General features: G+C 35.8%; 1 pseudogene; it reads left to right on the forward strand.

Moving 5' to 3' along the window:
* The first annotated feature begins 1,116 nt into the window (after positions 1 to 1,116).
* Positions 1,117 to 16,136, forward strand: LOC109210202 (annotated as a pseudogene).
* Positions 16,137 to 16,507: the final 371 nt, after the last annotated feature.

Below are 16,507 nucleotides of genomic sequence, written 5' to 3' on the forward strand. Positions count from 1 at the left end.
TTGGATTGGTTTTTCCCTAAAAAGAAACCAAATCAAGTAAGTCGGGTTTTTCAAATATTAGAACCAAACCAAACCAATTAAGTCGGTTTTTTCTCGATTCGGTTTATGTCGGATTTTGTCGGTTTTTCGGTGTTTTTTGGGGTTATTTGTCGGTTTTTTCTTAAACATAAGACATACACTACCAAACACATATTCCGACGGCCACATTTTCAACATAACACTATCAAATCAATTGCCCTTTGAGAAATCTATTATTTACCAAGATATATTGATGATAATTGAATCAAATAGTGATGAATAATTTAAGGACTCAATTAAAAACATATTATTTTTAACACGAAATGGATTCTTACACTTAACAAAAGAAAACTACTAATCAAACTTGAATGTAAAGGTAAAGAACTATACTAAAAGTNTGTGTGTGTGTGTGTGTGTGTGTGTGTGATAATAAATTTGAAATAGCTACTCCTATAGTCGGTTTGGTTCGGTTTTTTTTGTTTTTTTTTCTGATTAAAACCAAAACCAAACCAAATTTGATCGGTTTTTAAAATTCCAAACCAAAACCAAACCAAACAAAAAAGTATCGGTTTTTTTGATCGGTTTGGTTCGTTTTTTTGGGTTTCTATGAACACCCCTAGTTAGCTGTTTAAAAGAACTCTTAACCATAATGTTCCTTCCATTTTAATTTAGATAACACATTTTTCTTATTAGTTCATTTAAAAAAGAATGACACATTTCTGTATTTGAAAATAATTCAAATTTAAATTTTTTATTTTACTTATTATATCTTTTAATGGGAAGCATTTATAATCACACAAATATCATGACCCCACAAAATTTTTACCCATTAAATTTTTAAAATTATAAGTTTCAAAAGTTTCTCTCTTTTCTCTTAAACTTCAAGCCGAGTCAAACTACCTAGTGGGCACAAAGTGAAGAAACGTATAAATACTAGCTCTTTCCGGTACATCAATATGTAATTTCACTTTAACTTTATATATAATTGTAGAAAGAAAGAAAAAAATAGCAATGATTACCTACTACGTTAGCCTCGACCTCTTAGCTAACCCCACCACGTATCTCTCTTCTGACCATAAATGTCTTTATATTCACATACTCCCCCCATTCCTCACACACGCATTACCCTTTCTTCTCTGCTCTGTCACTTCTCATTTGCTTTTAATACCAATCTCATGTACTTCATCCTCCTTCTGAATAGTCATATCCAGTCTTCTCTTAGCTACTGTTTCTTTCTTTTGACTACAGACCAAAGATTTATTGTTTTCTACCATTTCATACTTGAAAACAAGAAAAAAGTTTTCTTTTCTCACAGACCAAGAATTGTGGGAAAAGCTAAATGTGGGATCTTGAATGATGTCTATTTCCATCCTTTTTACATGCTAGAAGATTGAAGTGCTTCATTTGATCATATACATAAACAGAGGTCAGCTTCTTGTTCTAATTTTCGTGAATGGAAATGTTTTAGATACAACAAGCTCCATTTTTTACGTGTTATTCTCTGTTTTATCAGTGAAATCCACATCACGATAAATCTGAAGCGTCTGAAACAGTCCAAAGCCTTTTTCAATCTCTTGTTCTTTTCTGCATTTAACATACTGTAATCGTAATTTTTTATATATTATCAGTGTACTTTAATATGTTATAATAAGTTACATTATCTTAATTTTAGATTACCAAAAAGTGATTCCTTTTCCCTGATTTCACTTTTCATTCAAAGACTAGAGTTTGACAATTGTGGAATCAGATTGTGAGTGACTATATTGTGCTCTGAGCTAAGTAGGAGGCTCGGTAAATGGTCTCTGGGACCACTTTTCTGATTGATTAAAAAGAAAAAAACTACTGTAAATTTTTTTTGGCAGTTTTCACACATATTAAATTTACTTTTTAGCATTAATTAATAATATAACTAATCATATTAATCTTTTATTCATTGAAAATACAACAAATACTCCTAAGCTCCTTAAGCTCCTTTTAAGTCCAAGGGCAACTCTAAAAAAAAGAAGTTAATTCTTTCATGATATTTGGAAAAATTAAATATTGTGAACCACTAAAAAAGAGCCAAAAAATCACTTAAAAAATGGACCGGGGGTGTTATAGTCTATCTGATATTTAGATTTGTTGGTTTTTGGGTTCTGTTGCTCCATTTATGTTCCTTCTGGGACTATATGGGTTGAGCTTTCAGTGGTTTCTGGAGCAAATCAAAACTCCAATTAACACTTTATTTTTTTATTTTTTTTTTCGGTGTCCGAAAATTCTGGCTGCATCAATCTTTTTTGGCAACTAAACTAATTTTATTAATCACCAAAGTATATATTTACAAATTAAACCACAGCTAAAACAAACACATTTAGCTATCCAGAAAAAGTATAACCATAAATGATAACGTCGTTGCCGGGTTCGAACCCGGTAGCTGCATCAAATTCCTATATTTGGAAATGGAGCAAATTTTCATATTGAATTCGTCTATCTTGCGATTAACATAGCCAGGAGAAGTTGCACTTTGGGGAATGGAGAATACTTACCATGATCTCCGTGTTTATCTCAAATAAAACAACTTAACCTTAAGGGGTCGTTTGGTTACCAGGTCGGATAGATAAGGATATTTCACGGGATTAGCTGTCTCACCTGCTATATGGGATAGCTAATCTCTTCATTTTGTTATAAAATTTATCCCACCACTAGCTAATACTCATAACCAAACATGAAATAAATATAATTTCATATTCTATTATGGGATTAGTATCCTTATCCCAGATACCAAACGACCCCTAGGAGTTACAAACTAAGGTGAGAATACACATCATTTAATTATGGTTAAATAATAATAATGTATTATATGGCAAGACTCAAAATATATATCTGGCATTTATCGGTTTGATATAAATACTGAACGTGAACAAAATGGCACACATATATAGTAACTTTTTTGCCTCAACTTTTGAAACTTTTAGATCTAGTAGCATTAACTTCTATTTTCCACGTTTTGTCAATTTCAACTGCATCTTATATTTCAGGCTTTGTAATGCAGGAGTATTGATGGCTGCAAATGGCTTACTAGGTCCTCTAATATTTGAGGCACATTTTGGGCAATATTAATCAAGTATGGTGATCATGAGACGGACATTAGCCTGCTGCACAAGAATCAGAGAGTTTAGCATTGACTTTGCTGAACAAGAGAGTGAGATTCCCCCTTCTCTCCTTCTTATTATTTGTTTTTAGGGTGTTACATGGTGATTCTCCCTTCCTATAATTGAGGCAAATCCAAGACTTTTTTTAATCAATCAATGCTGAAAACCATCATACCTACTACTACTTTGTGGGAGTTGGCAGTGGCTATAAAATTAGTACAGTCAAACCTTTCTATATATATATATATATATATAGTGAAGTGTTGTTATAAAGGACATATATTATAACATAACATAAAAATCGGTTCTGAGAAAAACTTAGCTTTTATAGCGAATAGTTGTTATATAGGGATGCTATCATAGTGAGGTATGATTGTACTTACATACACACACATTAAAATATTGACTTAGTATTATTTTGAAGATTTACAAATATAAGTACTTAAGAAAAATAACCAATACTTAGTGAACTCTGCAGGTGTCTTTGCACAAAATGAGGAGTACTATTCTTTTCCACAAGTGAATGCTAACATATTGATTAAGAATTTCAATAAAATTAGACTCACCGGACACCTCATTAATTAGTGTAACTTTCTTGACTTCTGCGAGCCTGATGATTCTAGAATGTAAGACATTTACATGTTTGTTCTAGGAGTAACAATTATTATTATGTATTAGTAACACTAAACAAGTTGAAATTGGTTATATAGTTTCACGTCGCTCCATTTAAGACAATCTTATACCAATATAATTAAAAATATTGGCATGTTAGTTATATGTGGATGCTTATTATATTCAAGAAATTTAACAACCAATGTAGAGCATCTATGTCTTGAAATTACACGAGGAAAAAGAATCTTATGTGGGACCCATCATATGGTAGGTATATTTTGAACTTATTTAAAAGTCACATGTGAGGAGCTACACTTCCAAATTTTATTGTCTACTTTCTATAAAGTTTTATAAATGGAAAGAGGGGAAGAATCTTCCATATTACTCCCTCCGGTCCAAAATAAGTGATTTTCTGAGTATTTTCATACAAATTAAGAAAATTACCTTTTAACATTAATTATTAGTGAAAATGACCATACTATCCTTTGCTATCCATTTTGGTATTTGGGACGTGATTATTCTCAACTCTCACTAAACATTGATTGCTGCAAATGGAAGACGCAACGGCAGAACACTCATGATTAGCAATGATCTCAATTTGTCAGACGAAGCAACGCTTGAACAATGGTTTCAAATTTTCAGCAAGAATTTCAATTTGTCTAAAATTTTAGTTTTAAAATATCAACAAAATATAAAATGGAGCCAAAAATTTCAACATTTCCCACCAAGAATTCTCTTATATTTTGATTGAGCCTTCAAATTCAAAATTTATGGAGTCTTGATCATCCCTCTCATATTGCCTCTCCATTTTTACTTCACAAAAACATGAGTTTTAGGAGATGAAATAATCAAGTTTTATACTCCTAAAGAAGTGGAAACGTGAATCTGATGTTGTATAATCTGATGTAAACTGTGAGTATGCCATAGTTGAAGAGTAAAGAACTAGAGAAGTGGAAACGTGAATCTGATCATATGGAAGAATTCAATTGCATTGGGAATAAACACTCTAATAATACATATTCCAACAACATTTACTCCAGGGGCAATATAGAAAAAAAAAATAATGCTCTCTTGAAATCTGTAAAAATTACTTATTTTGGACAAAAAAAATGCCAGAAAATCACTTATTTTGAACCGGAGGAGTAGTGTGCAGATCGCACTATAACGACATTTATTTTTGTCATAAATGCCGCAGTGGTAGAGAGAGCTTGGGAGTTCTCGTGGTTTGTATGTATTGTCTGATTGGTAAAATAGTGGACCTAACTATTATTTCATGAAGCATTCAAGTAACTATGAGGACAAAGCAGTCGTTGTCTACAGGACTTTCCTTTTGGAGAGTCTTCTCAACTTTTTTATATTTGCATCAAAACTTTTACTTTGGGGATTCTTTTTCCAGTTTGGTCTATTCGTGGTCTTTTTGTTTCTATTCTAAAGCATTAACACCTTAAAAAAAAAAAAAAACTAGAGTGGCGTTTATTTAGAATTTTGCAAACTCAACTGTTGCTTTTGTAATAAAATGGGTATTTGTTGAATATTTTTGTTTTTAAAAGAAGAAAGTAGATTCGCACATGTCGAACAAAAAAAAAGTAGGTGTTTCCGGTCCAATTTCTTATCAACACGTATTTGGATTTACATTTATTTAATTCTCAATCTTTTTCTCCTTAAATAGTGGGGAGATTCTTTTCCCTTGATGACAGAGAAATGTCAAATTTTCACGCTTATACACTATATATAAGAATTCTCGTTAAATTATCATCACATTTTCTGGTTTTCATGAATTATGCATAGACAAATGTTTGATCAAACATGCTTGACTTTTTAAAATTTTCTGGAGTCTCAAGTCAATTATTGAATATTAGCATCTTCTCACCTTCCTTGAAGGAGGTTTTAATGATTTGTGTTTATATCTCTTTGTTGCTTCAAATTTTTATTTAATTAAAACATAAACATCACAAAAAGTGTATTCATCAAAATAAATAAAAAATAACTATAAAGAATGGGACTATTCGCATATTTTCAACAACACTTGATTACCACTTCGCCATTTTTTTGCAAAATTTGAATGGCTATTACTTATTCTTGTATATGTCAATGAAATAGTTCATTTTGCAATGACTAGATTAATCAAAATGAAATATTTTGTTTTTATGGGTCTCGAAATATTTCAAGAATCCATTTTTTTTCTTTTCAATCACAATGCTAATAAAGATAATGTCAGAAAACTTAAATTGCATAATCGTATATTTGTCTTGGTATGTCATGAGATCATTTGGATGATACCGTGAAGTTCCATTGATTTCTATTATACCTGAAGTGCTGGAATTTACCTCCATTATACTCTTCAAGCTTATCGAGTGACAGACAATATGTTGTTTAAAATTGAAATAACTAGTTGACCAACAACCATACGCCACATAGTCTTCAATATGGAAAAGGAAATTAAAACTGAAACTAGTGCTATATGTGGTTTCTCTGTTATACTAGTGAAACAATAAAATGTAGTACAGTACATGATGTGTGATAGGCACACGTCATAAGTTTGAATTTTGTTGGAGAAGCAAGTATAGTATATTAAAGTAGAGAATGTAGAACGTTGAGCCTATTATCCACAGAATAATAGAGCCATTTTTTATATTTACTGCCCGTTGGGGATTCAACTTAGTTAAAGTATTTCACAGAGAAGTCATTTAACTTGTATTTGTTGGAGTTCGGAACCAAAATGTGGTTCTTTTGGATTCAAAGAACCAAAATGTGTAGAAAAAAATTGGTGATCAAAATATGTATAAAGCCTTAGCTAAAGGCGCTATACCTTAACGACCATTTGCCCAGTTAAGTATAGCGCCTTAGCTAAATGCGCTATATATAAAAGCCTTAACGTACCGTGTTATATATATTATGTGGGCCCAACAATTATTCTTCTGGGCTTAACAGACATAACAATAATTCAACTGGGTATAGCGCCTTAAGCTAAGGCGCTATACCTCAATTAATTGTACCCCTCGGAATGATTTTTGCCTTATTTAAAGAGGTTAAGGATTTTATAAAAATCCATTCATAAACATTTTCAAATCTTCTGAAATATTCTTCGTTAAGTTATTTTGCATTTTATCATGATGTCTGAAAAGCGAAGAATTAGGGTTTCATTATATTGGGGGGGGAGGGGGGGATGAGGTTGTGGTGGCGAATAACTCAGTAGGCTATAGTTTATCTCCACGGTGTCATGTTAAGTTAGCACTTACAATGGAGTACGATACATTGATATTGTTGTTATGTAAAAAACTGAGTGTGAGCAAACGTTCAGTGAATATTAAATTAACCGGAAGATATCCGTATTCTGTGACTCTGCAAGGGGTTGCTTGTTATGCTGAGTTTAACATCGAAGACAATGAAACTCTGAGAGATTTTTTGAGGACTTAGGATGAATACCGGGAATTTCTTGTGATAAAACTGTTGGAAATGTACGTCAAGGCTGAAGACGTTCGCAATAATGAGGTTGCGCAAAGTAGGGATATCCCTCAACTATCGGGTGGTTATTTTAGAGCAGTTTTAGCCGAACAGGTTTCGGGTGAAAGAGTTTGGCATGATCTAAACTTATCTTCACGGGCGAATGAGCGAGGAAATAATTTGTCCCCTAATTTACATGATACACAATCCGAGTGGTAAACATCAATTTTCCTTTGTGTTAAGATGTATAATTTTATGTATTGAATTTGTATTAACAATTATATATCCACAGGGGATACCGACTAGATATGAATTTTACAAGTTATGAAGCAACGCCCACTTGGAACATGCCTAATTTTGATATGTTAGATCATGGTGGTCTATCCGGGAGTCATTATCAACAGGATAATGTCCATCATGAGATATCAACACATTATGATTTATAAGTGAATATATAAAGTTATACGTAAAGTTTGGATCAATTTGAGTAACTCATTATTTTATTGGTTGTGCAGTGAAAATGAGCAACTTGAAGGCCCTGTCTTTACTCAATTTCTCGAAGACGACATATTTAATCGGGATCTGGCAGATGCGCAGAGTCAGGAAGAGAATAGTGATTATGATAACAATGCCAATGAGTCTGGAAATGACACACCCTTCCCTGATGAGAGTGATGATGAGGAGGAAGAGAATGTTGAACGTGATTTGACGAGGGAGCATGCTCCACTTCCCGTTAGACCAAGAGTGTACGAGTCCCACGTGCCGTTTCATTCAAGGGAGATTTCCTACCTTGATCATTTGCCAAGTATTCCGGATGCCCTCACAAGGGATATTGATGAAATTCGAACAACAATGTGGGATGAATCTAGAGCAACGGTGCTGTCAAAGGGCATGTTGTTTCCTGATAAAGCGCGCCTAAGCAGGGCGGTGGGAATGTACGTCGTAAAAAAAGTGTTATGAGATGATGGTAGCAGAGTGAATACATTGGCACCCACAATTGTGAAATGGACACATTTAGTGGGAATCACTTTGACTTGGATGTTGACTTGATTTCTCTTATTTTGATTCCACACATTGAAGCATCCATAAGATATAAAATCAAAGAGTGTATAACATCTGTCCACCAGGAATATGAGTGTACCATTACCAAAAGAAATGCATTTCTCGGGCACAAATGTGTGTTTGAAATTGTTTATGGTAACTGGGATAACTCTTTCGCATCTCTACCCAAGTACATGGCCGCACTGCAAAACTTTAAACCCGGTACTATTGTTGAATGGAAGATTGAGTCCGGGAATACCAGAACATATATTCAGATATGTGTTCTTGGCATTTAAACCAGCAATTGATGGCTTTGTGCATTGCCGGCCGGTAATATCCATAGACGACACTCATATTTATGGAAAGTATGGTATGAAGTTGTTGATCGCTGTTACAGTAGATGCTAATGGAAGTATATCTTCCCTAGCTTTTGCTATTTGTGCCAATGAAAGCCAAGAGACGTGGACACTATTTTTGAACCACTTGAAGGAGCACGTTGTCAGACAACGTTCAGGTATTTGTCTAATATCTGATCGGCATGGCAGTATTTTGAGTTCTATACAGAATTTGTCTGCATGGCAGGAACCGTATGCCTACCACCGTTACTGTGTGAGGCACCTGAAGGCCAATTTCCAGAAAGCATATCCCAACAAGGACTTGCATGATTTAATGTGGATGGCTGCAACAGATCACCAAGAGTGTAAATTAAGGAGGCGCATGGAATCGATTAGGCATGAAGGCGAAGGAGCCTATCGTTGCTTGATAAGACATGAGCTTGACAAGTGGACATTACATGCGGATAGTGGCAGAAGATGGGGAATTCTGACTACAAATGTGTCAGAGTCTTTCAACGGGTTATTAAAGTCTACACGTGGATTGCATGTCACTGCCATGGTGCGGATGTCATTCAAGCAGATGGCAGAGAGGTTTGTTGAAATGGCTAGAGGTGCATCGTCATTGATGGAGAGGGGTATTGAATTTATGCCAATACCAATGAAAAGATTTGAGAAATATAGGAGGCGACCACATTGGCATTCATATTTACAGTATTGTAACGAGCGAAATATTTTTGAAGTTCGCACCGCTATCCATCAAAGCCGGGGGAATAATACACATACCGTAAATGAAGCCAGAAGGTTATGCTCTTGTGGGAAATGGTCCATCTACTACATGCCTTGCTTACATGCCATGAAATGCTTTCAACATACAGGTTTCGCGGCAACCAGCTACGTTGATAATGAATATAGTGTTGCTGCATACTTAAACACCTATAGGCAGCCAGTGAGTGTTGAGTAACACTATATTCTTTATCAACGTCCACTTTGCTCAGCACCCAATGCTGCAACTGCCAACTATAGGTGTTTAAGTATGCAGCAACACTATATTCTTTATCAACGTAGTTAGTTGCCGCGAACGTATATTGAAAGCACTTCATGGCATGTGAGCACGACATGTGGTAGATGGACATTTTCCCACAAGAGCATAACCTTATGGCTTCATTTACGGTGTATGTATTATTCCCCCGGTTTTGATGGATAGCGGTGCGAACTTCAAAAATATTTCGCTCATTATAATATTGTAAATATGAATGCCAATGTGCTCTCCTGCCGTATTTCTCAAATCTTTTCATTGGTATTGGCATAAATTCAACACCCCTTTCCATCAATGACGCTGCACCTCTAGCCCTTTCAATAAACCTCTCCGCCATTTGCTTGAATGACATTCGCACCATGGCGGTGACATGCAATCACGTGCAGACTTCTCCGTTGAAAGACTCTGACACATTTGTTTTCAGAACTCCCTATCTTCTGCCACCATCCGCATACAATGTACACTTGTCAAGCTCATGTATTATCAACCAACGATAGGCTCCTTCGTCTTCCTACCTGATCTACTCCATGCGCCTCCTCAATTTACACTCTTGGTGATCTGTTGCAGCCATCCACATTAAATCATGCAAGTCCTTGTTGGGATATGCTTTCCGGAAATGGCCTTCAGGTGCCTCAAACAGTAACAGTGGTAGGCATACGGTTCCTGCCATGCAGGCGAATTTTGTACACAAGTTAAAATATCGACATGCCGATAAGATATTAGACAAATACCTGAACATTGTCTGACAACGTGGTTCAAAAATAGTGTCCACGTCTCTTGGCTTTCATTGGCACAAATAGCAAAGCTAGGGGAAATATACTTCCATTAGCATCTACTGCAATGACGATCATCAACTTAATATCATACTTTCCATAAACATGAGTGCCGTCTATGGATATTACCGGCCGGCAATGCACAAAACCATTAATTGCTGGTTTAAATGCCAGAACACATATATGTTCTTGTATTCCTAGACTCCGCAAAAGCTTCCATTCAACAACAGTCCCAGGGTTGAAGTGTTGCAATGCGGCCATATAAACAATTTCAAACGCACGTTTGCGCCCGAGAAATGCCTTTCTTTTGGTAATGGTACACCCATATTCCTAGTGGACAGATGTTATACACTTTTTGATCTTGTACCTTATGGACGCTTCAATATGTGGAATCAAGACAAGAGAAATCAAGTCAACATCCAAGTTAAAGTGATTCCCACTGAATGTGTCCATTTCACAATTGTGGGTGCCAATGTATTTACCCACATATTTGTTTTCTTCTTCCTCGCATGCACCATCCAATAACAATCCGCAAACTATCTATGGTAAATAACCTCGTATACTTCCGGAGATGACTCTACTACCATCATCTCACGACACTTTTTTACGCTGTACATTCGCACCGCCCTGCTTAGGCGCGCTTTATGAGGAAAAAACATGCCCTTTGACAGCATCGTTGTTCTAGATTCATCCCACATTGCTGTCCGAATTTCATCAATATCCCTTGTGAGGGCATCCGCCATACTTGGAAAACGATCAAGGTAGGGAGTCTCCCTTGAATGAAACGGCACGTGGGACTCGTACACTCTTGGTCTAACGGGAGGTGGAGCATGCTCCCTCGTTAAATCAGGTCCAACCTTCTCTTCCCATCATCACCCTCATTAGGGAAGGGTGTGTCATCTCCAGACTCATCGGCATTGTTGTCGTAATCACTTTTCTCTTCCTTACTCAACGCATCTGCCAAATCCCGATTAAATATGTCGTCTTCGGGAAATTGAGTAAGGACAGTACCTTCAAGTTGCTCGTTTTCACTGCACAACTAATAAAATAATGAGTTACTCAAATTGATTCAAACTTTATATATTCACTTACAAATCATAATGTGTTGATATCCCATGGTGGACATTATCCTATTGATGATGACTCCCGGATAGACCACCATGATCCAAAACTAGGCATATTCCAAGTGGGCGTTGGTTCATAACTTGTAAAATTCATATATGGCCGGTATCCCCTGTGGATATATGACTGTTAATACAATACATAAAAATATACATCTTAACACAAAGGAAAATTGAAGTTTACCACTCGGATTGTGGATCATGTAAACTAGGAGACAAATTATTTTCTCGCTCCTCATTCGCCCGTGGAGATAAGTTTAGATCATGCCAGACTCTTTCAGCTAAAACTTCTCCAAAATAACCACCCGATGATTGAGGGATATCCCTACTTTGCGCAACCTTATTATTGCGGACGTCTTCAGCCTTGACGTACATTTCCAATAGTTTTATCACAAGAAATTCCCTGTATTCATCTGGAGTCCTCAAAAAATCTCTTAGAGCAACCCCTTGCGGAGTCACAGAATACGGATATCTTCCGGTTAACTTAATATTCACCGAATGTTTGCTCACACTCATTTTTTTGCATAACAACGATACCTATATATTGTACTCTATTGTAAGTGGCAACTTAACATGAACCTTACCCCCTTCAGACATTATGACAAAATGCAAAATAACTTAACGAAGAAATATTTCAAAAGACTTAAAATGTTTATGAATGGATTTTTACAAAATCCTTAACCTTTTTAAATTAGGCAAAAACCAGTCCAAGGGGTACAATTATTTGAGGTGTAACGCCTTAGCTTAAGGCGGTATACCTAGTTGAATTATTGTTATGTCAGTTAAGCTCAGAAGAATTATTGGTGGACCCACATAATATATATAGTGCGGTACGTTAAGGCTTTATATATATTGCGCCTTTAGCTAAGGCGCTATACTTAACTGGGCAAACGACCGTTAAGGTATAGCGCCTCTAGCTAAGGCTTTATACATATTTTGGTCACCGGTTTTTACCCCACATTTTTTGGTTTTTTGTGTTCAAAAGAACCACATTTTGGTTCCGGACTCGTATTTGTTGTATCAATTCTTTCTGACTCTTTGCAATTAACACCTCAAGTTAGTAGTATTTTGTACGATCTATTTATAACCAACATATTTGCTCAGACTAAGATCTCTGACCAACTTCACACACACACAAAAGAAACCATAATAATCTTATTTTTATAGATGCAAATTTAAGCCCCTTTTAATTAACCTGCATATATCTGACTAAAAATTGAAAAGAAAATTTTCAGGAATTACAACATATGATGGCCTCGAGAGCTGCATACGGAACTGTCAATCTTATGACAATGAAAGCGCGACTAGTAGAGGTGATGAGGGTGTTACAGATTCCTTAAATGATGATGACTCAAGCAGCTCTTCCAGCAACAATGCTTTTGAATCATTCTCCTCTCAATGGACAACGAGGAAGAGGGACGATCAGGGATCATATGACAATGGGAATTTCTATGTGAAAGAAAAACCTGCTTTTTCAGATGTGGAAACAATGAAAGACAAATTTGCAAAATTGTTGCTTGGTGAGGATGTGACGGGAGGAAGCAATGGAGTTTCGACTGCTTTAGCATTGTCCAATGCCATTACAAATCTTGCTGGTATTTAGTTGTTACTTCTTTATCTATCAATATCATTTTACCAATTTTTTTCTCTGATGAAGTGACCCTGAATTCTAGTGTTACATCTTCTACAACTCAGAGCTGATTCACGCCAACTATTAACGATTTTAGTCTTCAATATTCTGATACTTAATAAGGTTCTTATAGTAGTTTTTTGAGTATCATCCAGGTCTTAATCCGTAGAATAGAGCTTCAATATGATATATGCGAGAGATTAGGAGTGCTGATGCCTAACAAGAGTGCTCAAGAAGTTCCATTCACCCATATATAATTCAATGTTTTTAAAAAATGATTTGCTAGGGGATTTTATTAGTGAAGGTATCACAAGTTTACTCCTTTTTCTTCTCTAAAGTTTTTGTAACGAGGAATTAAGTATGATTTTCTCTCCTATATACTACCTTTGCTGAAAAGAATTGGCTGCCCAACTGCTTTACTAACAGCAACGGAGAGGATTCAAAGAACAAACAGGAGTACTAATTTCACTATATCGTAAAGATTTTTAAACAGCAGAATCATATTCTCCAGATTCTACTATAAACTAGTAAGGATGAAAAATAGCATAAGCTTTACAATCTGAGATCTGATAAAAATTCAAAATAAAATTATCAAATAAAAAGCACAAGTATAGCGTTTAAAAGAATGTTACACCTCATAACGCATTAGCTCAGCTTCTCCTAAGCCTTTATTGTTGTATTTTCTACTTTGCTGTGATTTTCATGATGCAATTTTCCTGATCTGTAATACTACTTCTGGATTTAAAGCATCTGTGTTTGGAGAGTTGTGGAAATTGGAGCCACTTGCAGAGGAAAGGAAGAGGAAATGGCAAGGGGAAATGGATTGGCTGCTCTCACCTACCAAACATATGATTGAGTTTGTTCCTGCAAAACAAAGTGGTTCTAATGGCCAGAGGTTGGAGGTAACTATGACTTTCTAATAACAACCAATTTATTTCTTAATATAAAAACGATATAGTGAGTTCCACTTCTCGTTCGAGCAGATAATGACACCAAAAGCTCGTGCAGACATCCATATGAATCTTCCAGCACTTCAGAAATTGGATTCCATGCTTCTTGTAGGTGGTCTCTTAAATCCTATAATGTTCGACCACTTTGTTTCTGCATCGACTTGGTCCACTTTCTCAAAGTTTCTTTCGATCTCAAATTGATAGGGAATGCTGGATTCAATGGTTAATACTGAGTTTTGGTATACGGAAGTGAGTAGTCGAGGAGAAGAAAAGAGCACAAGGTGGTGCCTTCCTTCACCCAAGGTACCCATCGCTGGGCTCTCTGACACTGAAAGAAAGAGATTGGTGAATCAGGGAAAATTGGCCAATCAAATATTCAAGGCAGCAAAAGCTATTAATGAAAACATCTTAGCTGAAATGCCGGTTCCATCAGTTATCAAGGATGCACTTCCAAAGGCAAGAGAGAGTTCTCCCTAAAGCTATTTGCTGTTGAGTTTAAGTTTTATGCACCGACACTGTAAAATATATTCACACAATCAGGTTACTTATAAGGTAATTAATTACAAGTAAATCTCTTGATAAGCATTTATAACTAGATATGGTAACTAACGTACTATCACATATATTAAACTACACTAATAATGTAAAGGAAATTTACACAACGTATATAACTCAAATCCTTTGCTATTGAGTATTTAATTTGTTGAAATTTGCTAAATTTGATCCATTCATTCTTGCAGTCTGGGAGGGAAAGCCTCGGCGAGGACCTTTATAGAATCCTGACCGCAGAATCAACCTCTGCTGAGGAAATGTTCGATTCCTTGAACTTGAGATCTGAAAACAGTGCACTTGAAGTTGTTAACAGGTTAGAGGGAGCAATTCTTGCATGGAAAGAAAGAATAACTGATCAAGCTAGTGGAAAGTCTCCAGTCCGAAGACCTTGGTCTTTCGTAAAAGATCCAATATCTGAGCTAGACAAATTGGAGGTCTTATTGAGCCAAGCAGAAGCTCTTCTGCAGCAGCTCAAAATTAAATATCCTAACCTTCCTCAGACATTCCTCAATGTCACAAAAATCCAGTATGGCACGGTGAGAATCGTATCGCCACTAGTAAAATTTGTTAAAAAGCAAATAATAAAGGTGATTGTATGGTTCACTTATCAGCAGAAAAGTTTCTCCGTTTCAGTTAAGGACTCATTTCAGCTTGTCATTTGCATAATCCATAAATCATCCGACAATAGAGGATAACTATATCTTTCCGGATAATTGTTTCACCCTTAAATTACCTTAAGGTTTTGTATGTATCTCTTCTTCTATGATGTAAGAGTCTGTTTAGAAGAAGTTATGCCATAACAAAGTGCTCAATAAGATTGTGATAATCCTTGTTCTTTCTGTATTATTCTAGGACATTGGGCATTTAATCATGGAAGCGTACTCTCGGGTTCTTATAAACTTAGGGTACAGCATTTGGATCAGGATAAGAGAAATTTTGCAAGTAGATATCTCGAGCAACCCCAATTCATCCGCAGCTGCTTGCTGACTTCCTGCTACAAGAATCTCAGGATTATCAGACACTAGTCCTGTATGTAGTTGAGGTGAGACAGTCGTTGATCGAACAGACGAGTAGAGCTGATGGATGATTGTTTAGTAATGCTACTGATATGGACATTGAGTTTGTTGAAGAAAATATAAGTTCTGTACATGCAACACCAGGCCGAAGTCGAGTTCAGTCCATTGGCAGGGAAGCTTGTAGCAGCATGCATGTCTACTATGAATTCCCCTTAAAAATGAGATTTTTTGCAAGTCTTTCTGTAGATATATATACCATTTCCATGCCAACCATCAGCCTTAGTTTTCAGGCTGAGTTTTCATTGTTGTTTGGGGTATTTGCCCTCACCTACAAATACAATACAGTGGCAATAGAATAGCAAGCTTTTTACAAGCTAAGTATTAATTGCAAATGCTGGATATATGTATTGGTATCTGTATTGAGTAATTTTACCATAGCCAGTGCAAGAATTTAAAAGAACCAGAATTGTTTGATCCTGTTGCGGAATATCGTGGGTTAATTAGCACAATCACACACAAAGCAAATAGAGAAGAAAATTCAACACAAGGATTTAACGAGGTTCGGCTAAGTCTAATCTTCGGGGCAAAAGCAGAGAGAGTTTTCCACTATGAATGAAAAGAAAAGCATAGCACAATCTCTAGGATCCCCAATTAAAACCTCTATATATAGATCTCAAAAGGTCCCAAACATATAAGAGAAAGGTTTCCCAATTTGACAAGGACTATAGGTTTTCCTTTCCCAAATCTATTAGGACAATGGGTTTTCCTAAACCTATAGGGATTATGGTTTCCTAAAAATACAAGAAAATAATTCAAGCCACATATAACAAATCTTTCCCTTGGCTTGA

Source organism: Nicotiana attenuata, unplaced genomic scaffold, assembly GCF_001879085.1.
Source record: "Nicotiana attenuata strain UT unplaced genomic scaffold, NIATTr2, whole genome shotgun sequence".
Classification (NCBI taxonomy): Eukaryota; Viridiplantae; Streptophyta; class Magnoliopsida; order Solanales; family Solanaceae; genus Nicotiana; species Nicotiana attenuata.